Source organism: Amphiura filiformis, chromosome 11 (genome assembly GCF_039555335.1).
Source record: "Amphiura filiformis chromosome 11, Afil_fr2py, whole genome shotgun sequence".
NCBI lineage: Eukaryota > Metazoa > Echinodermata > Ophiuroidea > Amphilepidida > Amphiuridae > Amphiura > Amphiura filiformis.
In genome coordinates, this window is record NC_092638.1 from 13,992,501 (window position 1) to 14,010,090 (window position 17,590).

The following is a 17,590-nucleotide window of genomic DNA, read 5'->3' on the forward strand; positions in this document are numbered from 1 at the left end:
TCGGCCCTCACGAATATGCGATAATTCACAATGCGCGGTGACTTAGACTGTTGATACATGGTCTGTATTAGTCTGTTACTTCCATTCAGCAAGAACCAACCAGGAATAGAAGCAGCAAAATCTTTAGGCAAAGAAAATGTCTACAGGTATTCTCTCTCATAGCAACGAGATGTAAAATAAACGGGAAGTGATGGAAATAATGACAGTTGATGCTTTCAAGTTCAGCATGTTCAAGCAACTTATATTGATCTGGGGCGGACATTTTATATATGAATTTAGAAGAGCAGCGAACCCAGTAAACACAAAAACGTTTTAAAAACGTTTTAAATAAGTTATATTTTGGCTTTTGGTTTAGGTAAAAACGTTTTAATAACATTAAAATGTCGGGTTATATAAAGGTCATGATAACGTTTTAAAACGTTTTGTATGAAAACACACTACAACAATATTTTTAAATGTTTTCAAAAATGTTATTGTAAACTATTTTTGCAAACATTTTGCCAAATATTGTGTCAATACTTAAATAACATTATGGTAAAATATTTGAACCCAGCAAAAACAGGAATGTTCTTAAAATGTTTTTTTCAAAACCTTTTAATAACATTTAAATGTCGGGTTATATAAAGGTCATAAAAACGTTTTAAAACGTTATTGAAAATATTTTGGGCAAACATTTTTCGCAAAATATTTTTTCAACCCCAAAATAACATTCTGTTTAGAATGTTTTGTATCAAGTTTTCAAGAATGTTTTTGGAATGTTATTAAAACGTTTTTATACCCTTTATATAACCCGACATTTAAACGTTTTCTGTAAAACATTTTTGTTTGCTGAGCAGTAGATTATCAAAAATGTTTTTTAAGGTTATATAAACGTTTTATACTTTTAATATACCCTTTATATAACCCGACATTTAAACGTTTTCTGACAACCTTTTATAACCTTTTGCGAATGATGTCGAAAACGTTTTGTGTTTGCTGGGAAGATATCACATACATTACATTCCAGATGTTGAATCTAGATTCCTTGCACAAATTGCAAAAGAGATGGGGTGGTTTGATTTTAGGGCCGTTCCTAACTGGTCATATAGGCTACCTCAATGATAAGGAAACCTATGTATAACAACATAATCTGAAACCACAAGCTCAAGTAAAAATTGACAAAGGTGCCTTTGCCACGTCAAGGTAATAGACTAAGTGGATGCACTGCCCGGATTAATGTGATTACGTTACACATTATAATTAAAGACAGAGATAACAAGAATTTATCGCGTCTGATGTCCCTGTCAATTTGATTGGATAATACAGGTTAATAGCGCAAAAAGGAAGATCGATCTATCTGGTGCTGATCGGAGAAAAGGAATAGCAGCAAATGGCGAAAATTTGCGTACTTTTACAAGGCAAAAGGCAGCTTGTCTAGGCATTTTTGACATTTTTGACATGGTGCCTTCGCGAAAGAAAGTTTCCTAGTATAAAGACCTAACTTTTGAGATGTTTGCATGTTTAAATGTGCAAAATTAACAATAATACGCCCGGTTATACCGCCGCGTTCAGCAAGTCATCATCACGACACTTGTAAACAAACCAAACTCGAGTTTGATTGGCAGATGACGTCAGACGCGATCAATTCTTTTTATCTCTGTCTTTAACTATAATACGATAAATCTGCTCTGCGCATGACAACCAATTTCGCAAACCATAATTACCATTCCTATTTTTTTCCTTTTGACGTTTTATCATGATAATCTTTTATCATCAATTTTGCAAATTAATAACTGACTGGATAGAAGCAATTGAGGAAAATGACATTAGCGGTATCACTCAATGCCTGAAAGAAAGAAAATACTTGACCTCACTCACACCAAAGATAAAGTACTCTTCTCTATACTTGAATTCGATATAAAAATCATTTTTCTATCTATAGGAATATGACGTTATTTTTCGTGATATAATAAACAATTTAAGGTGGGATATGGTATCATGGCTAGCGGGAGTGTTGAATAGTGTATTATAGTCTTAGATGTTGACAAAGCTATTAAGGCCATCAAGGGAAAAGCTATCAAGGACAATATTGACAAAGCCTTGAGGTAAAGATAAAGGAAAATACACCATTATTTTTTAGAGCGAGCGTCTTTTCAAAGCAAAAGTGCGAAAGTGCAAAACAGGAAAGGAGAGGAATCAATATGAAGACCTGAGCGCAAGAAGACCGTAAGTCCACTTGGCCCCTCAACATGTATACACTAAGGTTACGTATAGTTTCTTAGGGTGTTATAATGTTTAATACATGTTCCAGGGTGAAAACATCATGAGAGGTTGTGAAAGATTTGTTTTGGCCCCTGAACATGTATAAAACATTACCAAACTATACGAAATTATACGCAACTTTAGTGTATATATGTTGAGGGGCTAAGTAGACTTACGGCCTTCTTGCGCTCAGGTCTTCATATTAGGAAACGTTGGAAATGGAAATAAGATCAGCGAGGATGCTCCTTTAAGTGGAACTTCATAATTGCCAATGTGAGAGAACAAAAGAGACACTACTGGGAAATGGATCAACTAAAAACCAAACAGATTTCATATTGTCAATGTTACAAGACTAAAGTCTTATTCAGATTCCCTTTTACAAATTAAGCGTACTGCTACCCGTCCAGCGCGTATTATTTTTACAAGGTCCAATGCACACGCTTGACGTCGCGAGCATATACGCGATCGTTAAGCTGTCAAATGAAATCTGAATAAGACTTTAGATACAGTGGTAGCAAGACTAGGCTTAATTGAGAGTAGGTCATTCCCTCATTTCAAGTTTTAATTTCTCTTTTGTTCAAAAACCAAAAATCAAGGGATTAACCGAAACGCCTTGCTACCAATTTTAAGTTTCTAACAAAGGGTACAAACAAAGATATCAATAATGACGTCACTCTAGAGCTTAGGCATGATAATAAGAAACTACGTGACCAAAACCAAAACTAAAACTCAATATTTGAAATGACCAATTGTCAAATCACACTCACTATAATCTCTAAGTCTAAAGAATCAACATTTTAACAATAAAAATCCATCTGAAGCTGGAACACCGATTTGAAGTACTGGAAGTGGAATCAATATGACAATAAATACCTACTCTGTTGAAGGTAAGTATGGCACCTTCAAAGAGAGAAAGAGAAAGCAAAGAAAGTGGAATGATTGCAAATCTGGAAGCAAAAAGAAAATAACATCAGAAGATACGCTGAAATACTAGAGAATGAGAAGGGTGCAACAGCATGCACGAATTTGATAGACAGTGATGTCTCAAAAAGGTGAAATAAAATGTTGTATAGAAAAGAACCCAAATGCCAGGCCCTTGAGGAATTAAGTGTGTTGAAAGTGGCTCCGTTCATATTTTTACCGAACGATATTCAGTACACAAGAGGATGGTGTAATGTAAACATATTCTGGTTCGTACCCACATACAATACTGAGAACCACTTGACATGTTCTAGAACTACACAGGCCCTTTTGAATCAATGTCTGAGAGTATGTACTTGGCAATGAAAGATAACAAACCAAACTATATACTTCAATAAATTTATACACCTCAACCGAACACAGATTTATAAAGACGGTCAAAATCAGATTTGACCCAGTTCACCATAGAATGCATACCATTTGAAGTCAATAACATCTTTAATGAAATCAATGAATTACGATGATTTACCATGTTTACTTATCTGGCAGTTGTCTTATTAAACACATCAAGAAAAGTAACTATAATTCGAGACCGAATTAAAATTGCGTGTGATGTCCTGTCAACCAGACCAAAAATAAATGCCTACTCTGCAGGTCAGCAACCAATCACGCCATGCATTTGCCCTAACGACAGACGCAAACTAGTCTTTTTGTCTTAATTTTATCTTTGATTGTACCTGATTAATAAATGAAAAATATCCCAAAACAATTTATCGTATGCCACATTTGAAAAATGCATTGAAAGCAGAATTAATTTCTGTCTCATTTGATTTACTGGTCCCAATATTGATGTTGTAAGATTTGAAAGTTGCATCTGTAATATGAATTCTTGAATTTAACTAGTAAACTGGAAAGTCTCATATATTATTAATAATTATTAATAATAGGTCATTACAATTTTACGTTGCAACAGTGCGTGTATGAATTTCACTGAGATCCCATATGGTTATGCCACTAATTGAAAATATGACGAGGATCTATTTGTTTGTGTGGCATCTGAAAGACTGCTTTAAAATCACTGAAATTGACCAAGTTATATAGCCAAAAAAGTACATTTTGGGTTTTTGACATTTGGCATCTAAATCATCTAGTTTCACCTGATATTTTTGACGTTTAACTGTGAGAGTTCTGAATATTTCTGAATATTAGAAAGTTCTGCCCGAAATTAGTCATTTTTCCATTGAAAAAATGTGTAATAAATAATAAGTGGTATTGAACCATATGATGTCATCATTCACTACATCCTGAGATCTGGAATTCCTCAGAATAAAAACAGATCATGTTATTAAATACTGATTATGTTATTATACAATTGAATATATGAATCCAAAACCCACCCAAGTCCATGGGAAGCGATTTTGAGAAAAAAACCTGTGTATCATTTTAATTCCTTCATAGTAGGGTCATATTTGGACCTCCAGTGACCATCCTTTCTGAACAGCAATTTTTTGATGGATTCTTGTACTTTGGGGTATTTTAAACAAAATAAGCTCCTATGTCCCTCACCAAAGTGTGGGCATTAGCTGGGAGAGGCCAAAATCCAAAATGGCCGCCGGCGGCCATTTTGAAAAAGTGAATTTTCAGTATCTTCTGAACACTTTGGTCGTTTGAAGTCATTAAGGTGTCATTTGTGACTAATTTTGTGGTGAGAAATCCATTAAAGGCATTATTTTACCCATTTTTGGCCATCTTCGTCATCAAATCCAAGATGGCCGCCTTTGTCTGTACTAGAAATACATTAAATTATACGGTACATTGAGAAACAACTCATAAAAATGTATTACAAGTGCACTTAATTCATCGTTTGTATTATAAATTGAACACCGATTCAATGTTTGTGACATTTATTCACAAATGAGATCGTCTGCTGCTGAAAACAATCCAAAATGGCCGCCCATAGCAACCAAAATCCTCATAGCAACACATCAAAATAACAAAAAAATCAATGTTTTTTGACATATATGTGCATTTATTATACCTATTCTCAGTAAATCAAGGTTGACTGATTGTAAGAAAGTGAAAAAATGGTCATAGGGGGTTGAGGTAAACAAAAGGTTCCAAAATGGCTGCCCTTAGCAACCAAAAACATCACAGTAATGCAGTAAAACTACTATAAAATAAGTGATTTTTGACCTTAATGTGTATGTAATTAGTCTTATCCTAGCAAATCGAGGCCTATTAATTGTATGAAGATACCAGTTTGATCAAAGGAGGTCAAACAAGTCCAAAATGTTCAAAATGGCCGACCAAAGGAGATCATAGCAACCACATTTTACCTAGCAACGCAATAAAATGTCTATAAATCATGCACTTTTTGACCTGGTTGAGTATTCAATGTGACTTTTTCTAAGTAAATCATATCCTATTGATGGAATGAAGATAACAATTTGGTCAAAGGTGGTCAAACTACTGAAAAAATATCCAAAATGTTCAAAATGGCCGACCAAAGGAGACCATAGCAACCACATTTCACCTAGCAACGCAATAAAATGTCTATAAATCATGCACTTTTTGACCTGGTTGAGTATTCAATGTGTCTTTTCTAAGTAAATCATATCTTATTGATGGAATGAAGATAACAATTTGGTCAAAGGTGGTCAAACTACTGAAAAAAATATCCAAAATGTTCAAAATGGCCGACCAAAGGAGACCATAGCAACCACATTTCACCTAGCAACGCAATAAAATGTCTATAAATCATGCACTTTTTGACCTGGTTGAGTATTCAATGTGTCTTTTTCTAAGTAAATCATATCCTATTGAAGGAATGAAGATAACAATTTGGTCAAGGGTGGTCAAACTACTGAAAAAATATCCAAAATGTTCAAAATGGCCGACCAAAGGAGACCATAGCAACCACATTTTACCTAGCAACGCAATAAAATGTCTATAAATCATGCACTTTTGACCTGGTTGAGTATTCAATGTGTCTTTTTCTAAGTAAATCATATCCTATTGATGGAATGAAGATAACAATTTGGTCAAAGGTGGTCAAACTACTGAAAAGATATCCAAAATGGCTGATTAAAGACAGCCATAGCAACCAAATTCCACATAGCAACGCAGTAAAATTACTATAAATCATGTACTTTTTGACCTGGTTGAGTATACATAAAAGCACATTGATGGAATGAAGATAGAATCTTCATAACGGGCTACAAGATTTACTTCTTAATTAGAATTTCTAAAATTTGGTAAAACTAATTTTGGGACAATTGTCTGGGCGTTCAAAAGATACAAAATTGTTTACAAATTTCAAAATTGCCGCCGGCAGCCATTTTGGTTGAGGTAGCAGACGATCTTATTTGTGGATAAATATTGCAAGAATTGAATAGCTTTTGAATTAATAGTGAAAACAGTGAATAAGATGCACTCAAAACATATGTTTTATCGGTTTCATTTAAATAAATGCATATTGCAAAATTCAGTGGATTTTTAGTAGTGCAGCCGATGGCGGCCATCTTGGATTTAATGATGAAGATGGCCAGAAAACCTAACAATAGTACCTGGAATGGATTTTTATCACTAAATTAGTCAGAAACAACCCCTTATGGTTCAAAACAGCCAATGACTTTTAAAATATAAAAAATATATACATTTTCTAAATTTTACGAGGTATAGCAGACAATCTCATTAATTAATTTTACAGCGTTGCTATTTGAATTTTGGTTGCTATGGTCACCTTTATTCGACCATTTTGAATATTTTGGATATGTTTGGCCTTCTTTGATCAAATTGCTATCTTCATTTCATGCTTTCATGTATTATGAAAGACACATTTGATACTCAACCAGGTCAAAAAGTACATGATTTATAGTAATTTTACTGCATTGCTATGTGGAATTTGGTTGCTATGGCCGTCTTAAGTCAGCCATTTTGGATATTTTTTCAGTAGTTTGACCACCTTTGACCAAATTGTTATCTTCATTCCATCAATAGGATATGATTTACTTAGAAAAAGACACATTGAATACTCAACCAGGTCAAAAGTGCATGATTTATAGACATTTTATTGCGTTGCTAGGTAAAATGTGGTTGCTATGGTCTCCTTTGGTCGGTCATTTTGAACATTTTGGATATTTTTTCAGTAGTTTGACCACCTTTGACCAAATTGTTATCTTCATTCCATCAATAGGATATGATTTACTTAGAAAAAGACACATTGAATACTCAACCAGGTCAAAAAGTGCATGATTTATTGACATTTTATTGCGTTGCTAGGTAAAATGTGGTTGCTATGGTCTCCTTTGGTCGGCCATTTTGAACATTTTGGACTTGTTTGACCTCCTTTGATCAAACTGGTATCTTCATAGATTTAATAGGCCTCGATTTGCTAGGATAAGACTAATTACATACACATTAAGGTCAAAAATCACTTATTTTATAGTAGGTTTACTGCATTACTGTGATGTTTTTGGTTGCTAAGGGCAGCCATTTTGGAACTTTTTGTTTACCTCAACCCCCTATGACCATTCTTTCACTTTCTTACAATCAGTCAACCTTGATTTACTGAGAATAGGTATAATAAATGCACATATATGTCAAAAAACATTGATTTTTTTTGTTATTTTGATGCGTTGCTATGAGGATTTTGGTTGCTATGGGCGGCCATTTTGGATTGTTTTCAGTAGCAGACGATCTCATTTGTGAATAAATGTTACAAACATTGAATCGGTGTTCAATTTATAATACAAACGATGAATTAAGTTCACTTGTAATACATTTTTATGAGTTGTTTCTCAATGTACTGTATGATTTAATGTACTTTTAGTACAGCCAAAGGCGGCCATCTTGGATTTGATGACGAAGATGGCCAAAAATGGGTAAAATAATGTCTTTAATGGATTTCTCACCACAAAATTAGTCGAAAATGACACCTTAATGACTTCAAACGACCAAAGCGTTCAGAAGATACCGAAAATTCACTTTTTCAAAATGGCCGCCGGCGGCCATTTTGGATTTTGGCCTCTCCCAGCTAATGCCCACACTTTGGTGAGGGACATAGGAGCTTATTTTGTTTAAAATACCCCAAAGTACAAGAATCCATCAAAAAATTGCTGTTCAGAAAGGATGGTCACTGGAGGTCCAAATATGACCCTACTATCAGTTAGGTTTACTTGGTCAATATGGTAAGTTGTACGTGCAAATGGGTGGGTTAAACTGTATTAGGTATGACGATTAGCATTTCAGGGACTTCGTGGGGTTCATTTTAAATGCTGGACTTGGGTGGTTTTTTGAATCATATAGAAAGACAATAATGTTGGAATGAGATTACCACTAGTAAGATAATACAAAATAAAGCATGCAGTTATGCATAATGTTGATAAGCATTCTGCCATGTAATATAAACCACACACTTTCCTTGATTAAACCCATTTTTTTTTCAAAAGTCACTCTCCAGCAATGAATGTGTTACAAGTGGACTTTTATACATGTGGATTTCAATCAATGTGTTACAAGACTCAAATCATGGACTTGGGTTGATTCTTTCATACATGCTATTTTTCACATGCTCAATAGACACAGAGGATGAATTTGAGTTGTTCTTTCATACATATGACAGGCCTATGTATAGCAACACTATCCAATGCTTAACTCAATTTGGCCGAAGTATGGACTTGGGTGGGTTTTGTATTCATATATTCAATTTATAGTGTACTGTATTTGTACCCTCTTGCTTTATTGTAAGGGTGCACATCACAGTGCTTTTAAGCGTCATCTAGATGAGTTTGTAAGACTCTAATAACAAATCTAATTATTGGTATCAAAAAGTAATGACAATTTAAGTCATATCATTTATATACACATGTATGGTCATCGGTACAAGTTAAAAACGTATCACATTTAATATTGTGTACATATTTATAATGATGTTTTAAAAGAGATGAAAATAGATTCCACTTATATTGATATTGAATAGGAAAGTACCCATATATCAGGCCCTCAGGAATTAAGTGTGTTGAAAGTGGCTCGTTTCATATTTTTAAGAAAATATATTCACTGCAAGGATTGTAAACATATTCCGATTCGAATCAGAATCAAATACCGAGCACCACTTGTTCTAAAAACAACACGAGCCCGTTTGAATAAATTTCTAAGAGTATGTACTTGTCAATGGGAGACACTTATAACGAGATATCTTTCAAAGCGATGCGAATTGGACAAAAGTATGAGAATTGAAAATTTTCTCATTTCTATGACACTTTCTCATCCAAATGACTTAGAAATACTAATTAACGTGTCACCCACCTGTCACGTTGTTATAAATGAGGAAATTTAAGTTTCAACCGTCATTCTGATGTGCTATATACCTATACAATCAAGTGCCAAGATGCTGCGACACTTCCACAGTTCAATGACCCTCCCGCTCCTTTTATTCAATGTCGTACACCAAACGCCGTATTTTTCAATGTGTTATATAGAAGAAAGAAAAAAAAGAAAGAAAGAAAGAAAGAAAGAAAGAAAGAAAGAAAGAAAGAAAGAAAGAAAGAAAGAAAGAAAGAAAGAAAGACAGAAAGAAAGAAAGAAAGAAAGAAAGAAAGAAAGAAAGAAAGAAAGAAAGAAAGATAGAAAGAAAGAAAGAAAGAAAGACAGAAAAAGAAAGAAGAAAGAAAGAAAGAAAGAAAGAAAGAAAGAAAGAAAGAAAGAAAGAAAGAAAGAAAGAAAGAAAAAGAAAGAAAGAAAGAAAGAAAGAAAATTACATGAAATTTGTGAGATTATAAATTAACAATGTCTCAAGATAGTGATACTGTTTATAACTTCCTTACATTTCATGTACACCCATAAAATTGGACATAAATAATGTAATGTATATAGGTGTTTTGCATCAATATTAAGTAATCATAATAATTCTTTGTGAGAAAAGGAAGCTCAAACTAATTTCAGTGTCAAACAACAGGCTGTTGATACATTAATTAGTATTTCTCATTCATATGGATGAGAAAGTTTCATAGAAATGAGAAAAAAATTTCAACTTTCATAGTTTTTTCCAATTCTCATCGCTTTGAAAGAATTCTCATTATACATTTCCACTAGTGAGAAATGCAAACGACAAAATCAAACTACTTTCAATAAAAATCATACACTTCAACCAAACACAGAATGAATGTGTTGCCTCATCGTTTTTACGTGGATATAAAATTGATTGGATTCAAAAGAAGGTAATCATTGGTCGCTAAAAGTATGTCAAGTCAAAGTGTTTATATCAAATGTATACGTATCGGTACATGATGTGAAGACGACAACACATTAAACATTGTGTGAATATACGAAGTTGAACTCTTCCGATTTGAACCAATTTTTAAAACACTTTCAAATTACCGCTACGGGGTGGAGTTTATGTTTCGTAGAATTTTGTCACTATTATACAAAAAACAAAGAACAGAGTGCATTTCATTTCATTTTTTTTTTTTTTTCAGAAGCCTCTGTCACAGTGTGTGTCATTTCTTTTGATTAAATTATTCAACCCCAGAGCTTCAGTAGGCTTCGCAACCTGGACATCTATATTTTAATTTCCACTTTTAAATGTTGAAAAATAAATGAATTAATCGAAAAACTTTTCGGAGAACGCTACTTGAATGCTCCCAACCGTTAAAAATCCCCCACAGTACACCCTAAGATAGTAAGTGAGTTTCTTTCATTCTGCCTCATTAGTTTGGCTTAAATGTCCCTAAAAATTTACTGGCAGTTGTTACTATAGTGGGAATTCCAATTGAATGAACGCAGCTTTCAATAGCATGACGAATATTTGCGTACACTCCGCGATATACGCCAGCGTGTGCAACTGTGCGTGAGCAACGAAGAAGTGAATCTAACCATGCCAACGCACTCGTGATTGGTTAGCATTGTATCCAAGGTCGTGCGTTCGCGTTGTAGTTTGAAATACGCGATATATGATCGCGGTTGGATCGAGTACAGCTATTGAAAGCTGCGTTCATTCAATTGGAATTCCCACTATAATAATATTTTGTAATATTTGGCAACGAATAACTAAATTAAAATTTGACCGAAATCGTATATCGGGTGAATCGCCATTCGCCCGAAGACCTAGAAGATGTATTAATGTTTTACTAAATATTTTAACTATGCAAAGAACATCGTTATTTTAATGAAAATGTATTTTTTATTGATAGCCAAACCAACTTAACAGGTATCAGCTTATGCATTCAATCTAAAAAAAAGTTAAATTGCAATATATTGTTTCTTACTTTGAGGGAACACAGGTTTAAAAAAAATATTTATTAACTAAAACACAACGACTATACTGGCAAATAACAAACGTAAGTTCCAGTTAGGAAGGGTTACCTTTTTTAGTATAAATGATGCATACTGCATGATACTGGATTCCTGAAGTAACAAATCTAAAGGATAGACTGTAATGTAACCAAATGCATAAACAATAGCCTTGTGTATATACACAGTTTACGCAGTTGGCAAATTTATGTTAAACCGGTTTGGGGCCAACTCAATGTAGCTACAATCCAGGAAAAAAATAGTTGGCACACTTGCACTAAACAATGGAAATGCGTGCCCTATCAAAATTGGAGAGGCGAGTGAAACATGCATGCAATATATGTGAAGTACAGACTCCCCCTGTATCTCACCCTTCCCCACTCCCCATCTTTCAATGTTGGAAGGTCTTACGGACCTGTTGTCAACATGGCTTGGCCCAACATTGAATTGGGGGAGCGGGGCAGATATATTCCAAAAGATAGGCAAAGTGTGCCAACCTTTTTTTCCTGGATTGTAGTATATTAATACAACGTATGTTAAGTTTTATATTCAGAATAAAGATCATGCCGGAATCACTAATGACCTCATGAAACATTTGCAAACATTTGTACATTAATTTGTAATCATTTTACGTTGATCAGAAGTTTCAAATAATGATGAATTGCAACATCTGGAGCCCCATGTTTAAATAATTATAATATACGATGGCACTACCCAACAAATATACAGTGTTTCTAATGGTACGCAAAATGTCTATGATAAATATACACAAAGCATGTATAGTTTTAGAACATTATACACAAAACATTCGAGTTTTCATCTATCGCAGAATGTGTAAATAAGTCACGTTACTAGGAGCTAACAAAACTAGTTTAGCCTCATTTCTCATGTTTCTAGGATATTCAAACAAAAGATATGCCATATGCAACGCGTTTACATCGATATGAAGAGCACAATCATACATAACGAGACACCCATGGCATATGCAAGTTTGGCACGCTTTTTAAATCCACTGTAAATGCAATGTTTAACGCCGCAAAAATACAGGCGTCCCCAAAGTTTCGATACCGATTTAAACGTTCTTTTAACTCTAGTATATAACAAGCGACAACAAAGATAAAAGTATCGTTGTACAGAGAAAACTTGTGCATTTATTATGACACCAAATTTGACATATAAACCAACTAACAAAATAAATAATCTACGGTGAAATAGTTGTGCATATTACACACATATTTATCATCATCAACCATATCATAACAGAATAAGATAAGATTTTTCTTCGAAATTTTACTAGAGAAGAAGGTGAAGACTGAAGATTGAAGTTTTCAAACGCACATTTTTGGTTACCAGTATTGACATGTCGCAATTGAGGTATTTAGGTTATTGGTCGAGTATGTCTTATTAAGGAAGGAAAATGTATCAAAATGTTTGGTATTCAAATAAATGCATGAATTTACTCTTTCCAAATATGTATTTTGATTTCCCCTGAAATAGCTTTAAACGTTAACAAAGTTAAATGATTAAATCAAATTACTACTCAAGGCTCGTCACAGTATTGAATCTAAATGTACGGAATTTGGTTTCAACATAAGATTGGCTTCGAGCTTAAAACACAATCCAATTCTTTATTTCAATCGACACAATTGTTTGACTTGTATGATAATAAACATATTGCTGGTTTATATTTTCAACCAAAATTCATTTTTGCTATCAAATTTCGCCTATTCTAGTGCAACACTAACCGTTGCTAGAGAACTAACAAATCCTATCATGCGACACGTTGACAAGGCCAAAATCTGTTCCAAGAAAATGAAAGGAAAGCCGACAAGGTATCAGTATAAACATGCCTGAAAATAATAGAAATTGATTACTCATTGAAATATTGACTTTTGAGTACCAAGTAAGGAAGCAACCCTGACAAGTTATGTATCAATCTGTGGCTTATGATCTAACGAGTAGGATTATAAGCAAAATTCAATAATAAAATTTAGCGACTTTCCTCTCATTTTCAGGTAGCAGGTTATCTATGTCCAGTGAGACCTTTATTGATAATATTTGTGATAGTGTTTATCCGGATATCAATGTACGTAACTGATCCTAAAGATATTATTAAATGACCTTTGGATGGATTCATTTTGATTCTATGAGATATTTCATTCATGGAAGGATCGGCCATGATTATGGAAAAGGTTAGTTTCATCTTAGAAAATGCAGGTTTGCTCAGTCATATAATCCACTATTCAAACACTTCACCCACCCCTATCCAAGGAAATGTAGGGCACGGGATTGTAAGCTGGGACTATACAGCCTGTCTCAAAAAAAATTGTGCAAGTAAAAAGCGCCCTCTTTGGCAATTAGAAAATACCGTCGTGACATGATGCTTACATGAACGTCAAGGGCACAGTCTTAGCTCTCAGATACCGTTTGCTCTGTTCAAATTTGCTCTTTTTAATCTCGAGATATGTTTAGTTAACAACGAAAGGGTAAAATCACAATTGTGCCAGTTTTACTAGGGAATAGGGCTGTACATGTAAATCAATTATAGCTGATGTTGATGCGTCTAATGCACCCCCCCTTCGGGGCTCGTGCATTAGACGCATCAACAGCAGCGCGCGTGCATTATTTTGTCTAATTTCATTAATTTGTCAAATTTGTCAAAGTTCATTAACCTATAAGTGTGCAATATTTGTTTGTCTAACATGTCTTGAATGACAAAGAACAGTATTTACCATATGGTAAAATCATTGACATGCATATGTATTTAATTTTACAGCAGAATGTGAAATATTTATTTATCGTTTATTTTGTTGTAAGTGTAAAAAGAGAATCATTTTATACCTTTATCATGATAAAACATTAAAAACAATGTTGTGTAATTGATGCATTCTTTTGATTTCACGAAGGAACTCTTGTTAAACTTGATGCTATCATTGATTTACATGTACAGCCCTCTTCCCTAGTAAAAGTGGCACAATTTGGATTTTACCCTTTCGTTGTTAAAGCCATATTATAACATTTTCAAACAAAATAGATTAGCTTTTCTTTGCCATAAAATGTTAGCTTTTACTGTCAGATATATCCCTTTTATTTTTGAGCCGAACAACTACGGCAAAGCAAAGAAAATTGGAATTTACTACCAGCGCACATGTCGCCAATACGTACCACTCCTTCGGTCATGTTGTGGTACGACCCTTTGTTGTGTATACCAACGTCTCGCACGCTGTGTACGTACTGTGTGTTATGAACATCGTGTATGCGTTCGACTAATAATTCCATCGTAATAATAAAGCGCCGGATTCGGCGTTTTATTCAAAATCTCAGATTTTGACAAAACTACAGCACCTAGAGTCTTGATTTTTGCAGGGTATATTGGTTTAATAAAGTACAATTTAATCGTGTAAAAAAAGGAATTTTAAAAATTCAGTGAGGGCATCTTCCTCAGCAAATGTTATAATATGGCTTTAAGTAAGCATATCTCGAGATTAAAACAAGCAAATTGAACAGACTAAACGGCATTTGAGAGCTACGACGTTGATGTAAGCATTATGCCACAAAGGTATTTTCTAATTGCCACAGAGGGCGCTTTTCACTTGCACAATTTTTTTTGAGACAGGCTGTACATAACCACTTGATGCACCCAGTATGGGGAGTGTTACATTTTACATTGTGTAATTTCCTGATCCTGCAACCCGGGCGATTGGCAATGGCAGAAACAAAAGTATTGTGGGGCATATAATGCCTAGAGTGATTACTAGGGGTATTATACTTAAATTGTAATCAGACCAATCCGAACATTGCAGGCCCATCATTTCCCCACATTCCCTGGGATGTGGGAAAAGGATTTTATTTACTTGTATAGTGCCTAAGTATGTGACTTGATTGATGGAACCGAGAAGGTATAGTCAGTATCAATAACTTATTCGTTCTCTTCATCTGCATTGTGAGCAGAGACAGTGAAAGACTGGGATTAGGATAGGCTACAACATGCATGTACACCTGCTTATGCCTAAGCAGTTAACAACTCACTTATGTTCATCAGGAACAGCTGTTTTCATTGCATTTTACAAACAATTTGGCACTCATAAAATGTTACTGAGATATTTGATGAGGTACACATTGTGCATCTGTTTCACGAATCACTCTATTAGTATGAGAAAAGTTGTCTGTTCAGGTTTACTTTCGAAGTGAAAAGGAAAGAAATGACTTGAAAGTTTACATTCGATCGTGTGTGTGTACGTAGTCCCTATGCTTTTATGTCCCTGTACAAGCATCATCTGCTATCATTGTAGTGGAGTAGTATTGATACTTGTTTAAAGCTGAAATCTCATTGGCGCTTGGTGCACAGTGATTGATGTTCTTTGATATGCCTGGTACGTGCCGCGAATAAAGCCGCATGAGTCTTGACTCCTGACATTTAGCCTTTGGCTATAGCTTTGGTTAAGGCATCGATTCTTAAGAGAGACGAGTACCCATACCTATCGGAGGCCTTTTTCTTGATTAAATTCAATCCACATTTTTTGTACAATGATGCGAAGACATACTTATTAGTAGTGTATGATTGGTAAAGAAATAGGTCAAACAACCTATTGACGTTTACATACTATGTGAAATTCACATGACCCCAAGTATTTGTTTGTTCTTAAAGTAACTAACCCCCCTTAAATAATGTCCATTCTTCAAAAGTGGGTGATTGTATTACGAATCTGTAAAATGCGCTGGAAGCAGAATTTATTTCTGTACATTTTGACACCTCATTTGCAGCAATTGACTAAATATTGACGTCACAGCGTACATTTAAATCAATGTAACCCAAGATTTGAAAGTTGCAGTAAATTGAATTGATTTTGTATTCAGTGTAATGGAAGGAAATCTGTGTAATGATATCTGATTGTTTTTGTATTGTACAAATTTGTATGTAAGTTTTATTGTTTTCTGGGCTATCGCATCAAATGATGTGTCAAAATGCGCAGAAAAAAATTCTGCTTCCAACGCATTTTGCAGATTTGTAATACAAATAGCCCCTTTTTGAATAATGACCATTATTTAAGGGGGTTAGTTACTTTTTTTGAGATGTTTACAATGGATGGTGGCTATTCATAATCTGGAGTACAGCATTCCGGAATGCAATGATGTTTGAAACCAATAATCTCATGACGTTCATAAATCTAGCATTCGGCAACCAACAGCAAAAAGGCTATAGGTACCTTTTCATAGCAAAAGCTCGAATAACTATTTTGACATCAAATTTGACTTATAAACCTATAGATATAACTCTCAATAATTCTAAGTGGATGAGACAAGATGGATAGGTCAACGTTGAACATAAGTAAAATTCTTCCTATTGTAACCGCAAGCCCAAGGAAAGTAGTTCTTTTCAATTGAAAGTCTTCCACCGTCTAGCATATTTTAAAGATTAAAATGCAATCATCAGTACGAACTGGGCCAGGAGTGAAAGTGCTATTTGCATAATCTACGAGGGTCATTCAAAAAGTTCTACCTCCACCCTCATATCTCAACTTCTGCATATAGCAGCCCTTTCATAACTATGATTGTAATTAAGGGTCGTGTCTAGCTTTTGGAAAATTTTGATATTAATATCATCGTAGTGACCATTACCAATCCCAAGACATTTATGCAGAAATTGTGTGCTTAGGAAAAAAGGCTAATTGGACATGTTGGAAGTTTTTTTTTAAACCGGGAAATGTCACTTGCTAATTGTTGAAATACCCTCGTATTATACTCATTGTTATTTTGGCAATTATTTAAAGAAATTATTGAAGGTTCAAAATGGTAGAGACTTTTGGGACGTCCTGTACTACCTGGTGCTGAATAACATGAGTACTAGGAAATTGAAATATTACTCTTTAGCGTTATTAATCACCTGTCTCTGAATACGAAGCATGTCTTTCTGATATCAAATAATTTTCATTTTTGAAAATCACAATATAATACAAATTTTATGACAAATTATAAAAATTTGATATTTTTCGAATTTTTGATATATAACAGTCCTCGAAGTAAATTATATAAATCTAATGATATATTCTTAAAGTGTATGTAGCAGGGAGGAAAAGCCGACAGTCAATTGAAAATTTTGACCTTTCATATTGAAGATATGGATTTTTTTCCCAAA

The 17,590-nt window shown here is 34.2% G+C and overlaps 1 protein-coding gene across 1 annotated transcript in view; it reads right to left on the reverse strand.

Moving 5' to 3' along the window:
* LOC140164383 (uncharacterized) overlaps window positions 1–17,590 on the reverse strand; it is a 169,469-nt gene that overhangs the window by 127,718 nt on the left and 24,161 nt on the right. The window lies entirely within an intron of this gene.